Here is a 4,787-nt window from a genome sequence, read left to right as displayed (position 1 = left end):
GCCGCATGGGCATATAGCTCACACCAGTGACCTCTGGGTTGCAACTGATGACAAAGCACAGAGAGTTCACACAGTTCTGAAGCAACTGTGGTCTGCTCTGACAGGACTGGGTGGACCTCCAGCTCAGATGTGTAAAACCTCAAGCAGACCTCTTCCCTGCTTGGTGCCTTGGTTTCGCCTGCTGTGAAATAAGGACCATAACACTTACCAAGCTGCTGCAGAAGTTGCAAAATTAACTTTGCCCTGGGATGCTGGCAGCCTGTGAACATGAACGAGCATTCTGCGGGACTCTTGTTCCATACATGAAGCAGAGACTCCTCGTGGCTTTCCCCAGCATACAAGCCACTGCTCACAGCCTTCTCCAGCCTCACCACAGCAGGAACACTGCAAAGACAGGGATCCCCATCACCTCAAAAAGCAGGAGAATCAGTCCCTCTACCAGCTGTGTCCAAGCCATCTGCCAGGCAGGAACGCAGTACACCAGCCCAGCCTCAGCCGAGCTGTCAAAGCAGCGGAAGGGCTGAGGCTGCACTGCTCTGGAATTCCAGAAACGCACAAACACCCATCAGCCTGCACCAGGAATGACTCCTCCCTGCCCCGGACCAGGCTGAATCACTGGAAATACCAAAACAACGATGAGGTCACGTTCCCAGAGCAAGGAATTGGAGCCAGATATAGCTGCGTGGAGAGGAGTGCTAAAAAGGGACTCAGTGTACGGGCTGGGGGCTCTGGCAGACAGGCACCATGGGCATTTGTCTCGTTTAAAAACAGCTTGAGGCTGCCAGGAGACTTTTTTCTTCTCTGCAGGGAGCAGGAACTGGGCCGTAAACTCTTTATTCATCACACTGAAAGAGGTACAAACATTCTAATGCTTATGAGTGTGTAGTTTTGGATTCAAGGAACAAGGCAGAAGTAAAATTATGACTGGATTCTGAGTCCAGTGTTCCCAAAATCTCACTGTAATACCATGCTCAGGCTTAAGCAGTGAAGAATCTCCATGCAGCAAGCTGAATGACACAGAAAAATCATGTCCATTACTGTCTGCTGGCTTTTGATACAGCCTGAGCCAGCTGCCACAAAAAAAAACCTCAAAACATTGGTTTGGTCAGTTTCCAGTAGGGTAAGCAGCAAATAACAGCACCTTCTGCTACTGGTCCTAAAATGAGTATCTGAGGCACACGATTATCAGCAAATAGACTTTTCAAAGCTGTGCAGTTTCGGACTTTCACAGTTCTCAGTGAAGGGCAACTGGAGACATTTTGTTATTTAGACTGTGAAGGAAATTGCAACATAGGACTTGGAAAGGATAAAGGAATTCACAACAGAATTAGCAATAGCCTGCTCTTTCCCCTCTCTGTAGGACGAGACATTTGGATGGATAACAACACCACCCACAGTTACATCAGTAAGAGGCTCTAAGAATCCAGATTTTTCCACCAGGACATAAACAACATCCTAATCAGAAGCCAAGCAGGAGCAAAGATAGGACTGGGCAGCTAATGCCAGGCGTCTCACCTGCCTGATGGGGCAGTAGGCATTGGGTTGCCATACCCTGCAACAACCCCAGCAGTGCCTGGCACACCGAGTGATCTGGTGGGCTATATTTGTACCAGACCCCTTCTCCAGAAAGTGCTTCCAGATTTGCTAATAAAAGTGATGGGAAAATCTATCATGACCTGTGCATAACTCCCACAGGAGAGCCATCAGACCAGAAGTGCTCAAAACCAAATCCATTCATTTTCACCCCACTGTTCCAGAATGTTCTGGAAACCAGAACCATCTTATTGGGTTACACCAAGAATTCTTCTGATCTAGTGACATATCCCTGATATTTTGGCACTGGCATATACAAATCACAGAGTACGGAGTGATCTCTCCTAAGGACACATTCTTCCAGCCTGCAACAACCAGGAGCTTCTAGAGCAGGAGGTCGCATACTGACCACCATGTTTCACAGCCACTGAAACACATCTCTGCCATTGAGGTGTCTGGTTCCTTCTGGAATCTGTGTATTTTCAGTCCTCATGCCATCTCGTAGCAACATGTTCTACAAATCAACTGTGTTGAAAAAGGACTTCCTTAACCTCCAGTCTAATAAATAATTTTGCTGGATGTGCTTCCTCTGTGCTGTGAGAAATAGCAAAGTTTATTGAGGCCATTCCTTACTCATATTCTCCACGCTGTACCCTATCATAAAGATTTTTACTCTTTCCGATTATCATCTGTGTTTCCTTGTTTAATCTCTCTTCCTACAGAAGCTATCCCAGTCCCTTAATCATCCTCATTCCACTTTTCTTTCTCATGTCCAGATCTATGTTACTCTTTTTAAGAGAGCGTGACAAGCTGGTATGTGGTACTCAAGATGCAGGCACAACATGACTGTGTACCTTGTATGTAAGAATATATACCAGCATTTTCTGACATATTCTTTATTTCCAATATGAGTTCTGCCTTTTTGGCTACAGCTGAACACTGAGCTGATGTGTTCAGATAACAATCCACAGTGACTCAAAAGGGCTTGTTGTGGGCAGTGAGAAACTGTTCACAAATCACCATTATATGTGGCATTTATCAGCAGAAGTTCCATTTGCTGTTTTATCATGCTAATAGTTCTACGATATACTCCTCTAATTCTTCAGCCAGTTTTTAAACCAACTACCCTAACTTGGAATCATTGGAAAATGATAGTCTTCACTCCATCTTGCAAGTCATAGCTAGATATGTTGCACAGCATGTGTTTCACAGGGATCCCTGCAGGACCAGCCACCACAGGTACCAGAGCTCTGATGCACTGCAAAGCCTGGCATTTGACAAGGAGTTCTCCAGGCACAGTGACCTGGAATGCTCTGCCTCACTGGGATATCCCTCAATGGCCTGATGCAAGTAGCTGTAGAGCTCTAATGCTTGTGGTCTGCAGCTGAACCTGTGCTGACACAGGCCATACACAGGTAGACATCTGTGACAGATACTCCACAGGCTTTGCCAGGCACAATCTAAATGCTGCATATATGGTAGCACAACCATTACAGCTGTGGGATGGTCACACCACATCCCATTGCTGGGATGAGATTAGCCACACATCAAATTTGTACTCACACCAGTATCTGAACCAGTGTCTTGCACTGGCATTCACACAGGATCCTGGCGCAGTTTGAATCAGCCATTGTGAAATCAGCTAACACAAGGTTCTTGTGAAGGTTGCCAAGAGCAGTTGCGGATGCCTCATCCCTGGAAGTGTTTAAGGACAGGCTTTGAGCAACCTGATCTAGTGGGTTGTGTTTCCACTGATGGTGGAGAGGGTTGAAGGGGTGTTTTAGGTCCCTTCCAACCCAAACCATTCTATGGTTCCTAGGCACCAGGAACCTGTTGAGCAAGTAAAACTTTAATTGTAAATATGATTTGGTGTCATCATCTTTCAGTCAAGGATCCCTAAAAGAGCCTGTCATTGTTGGGTGACTGAGGCACACTCCCATACATGACTCCACTGAAGAAACAGTTGGAATTGCAGAGTCCAGGTCAATGCTTAAGGACTACAAATATACTCAGCAAACACTCACCCAGGCACACCAGATGTGAATTGTGGAAACTGTAATTCCCACTCCAGGCAAACATATACAAGAATGGGAATAGGAGAGGGAGAAACTGTGGGCTTCAGATAAGCAGGAGGTATCAATAGCAAAACCTCAATCAGGCTTCATGTTCCAGAATCAGAGGAGCAGACACCTAGAGCCAATAAACCTAGGAAAACACCCTGCTATGTGTCCTGGGCTCTGGTGAAGAGAATTAAGTGAACTAAACTGGGAATTAAGTGTTCAGTGGAAAGTAGATTACATAAGGCCAAAACAAACTGAGGTAGCCGGCCTACCTGAACATCTGGGAGAGACAGCAAGCAGAAAAACTCCTTACAGCCAAGTTTAACCTGATTCCTCATAGCAAACTTTGCCCTGAAGCAGTCCAAGTTGAGCTGGCAAACCAGCACAATCCGTTGCCTGGCTCAGCTTCAGCAGAGCTTACCACAGGAAAGAGCATCAGGCAGCCTCAACTACATAGCACATCTTTGTTTGATATATTCCTAGAGGTTAAAGCTTGGGGATGGAGTGGGAAAGGGTGAAGGAACATTTCATCTATCCCATCTATCCCTCATCTCTTTCACACAAAATGGATTTTTTTTTTTTTTTTTTTTTTTTTTTTTTTTTTTAGTTTCAGCAAAGCTTTCCATACAGTCTCTCACAGTATCCTTCTGGACAAAATGTCCAGCACACAGCTGGATAAACACATCATGTGATGGGTAAGCAACTGGCTCACGGGTCAAGTGCAACGGCTCATACCAAATGGGGTTACATCAGGCTGGTGACTGGTCACTAGTGGGTTCTGCAGTGCCCAATGCCCTTTAACATCTTTATAAATTACTTGGACACAGAACTTGAAGGGATACTAAGCAAGTTTGCTGATGATACTAAATTGAGAGGAGTTGTTGACTCCCTCAAAGGCAAACAGGCCTTGATAGAGAGACATTGATAAATTAGAGGGCTGGGCAATCACCAAATCACATGGAGTTTAACAAGGGCAAGAGCCAGATTCTACACCTAGGACAGGTCAATCCTGGATGTACATACAGACTGGGGAATGAGATCCTGGAAGGTGGTGCTGCGGAAAGGGACCTAGGGGTCCTTGTCGATGGCAAGCTGAATACGGGTTAGCAGTGTGCCCTGGAAGCCATGAGGGTCAACTGTGTCCTGGGGTGCATCAGGCAAAGCACTGCCATCCAGTCAAGGGAGGTGACTGTT

This window comes from Acanthisitta chloris, unplaced genomic scaffold (assembly GCF_000695815.1).
Source record: "Acanthisitta chloris isolate BGI_N310 unplaced genomic scaffold, ASM69581v1 scaffold5396, whole genome shotgun sequence".
Taxonomy (NCBI): domain Eukaryota; kingdom Metazoa; phylum Chordata; class Aves; order Passeriformes; family Acanthisittidae; genus Acanthisitta; species Acanthisitta chloris.
The sequence above is the reverse complement of the archived record's forward strand: the minus strand, read 5'-3'. Positions refer to the sequence as shown.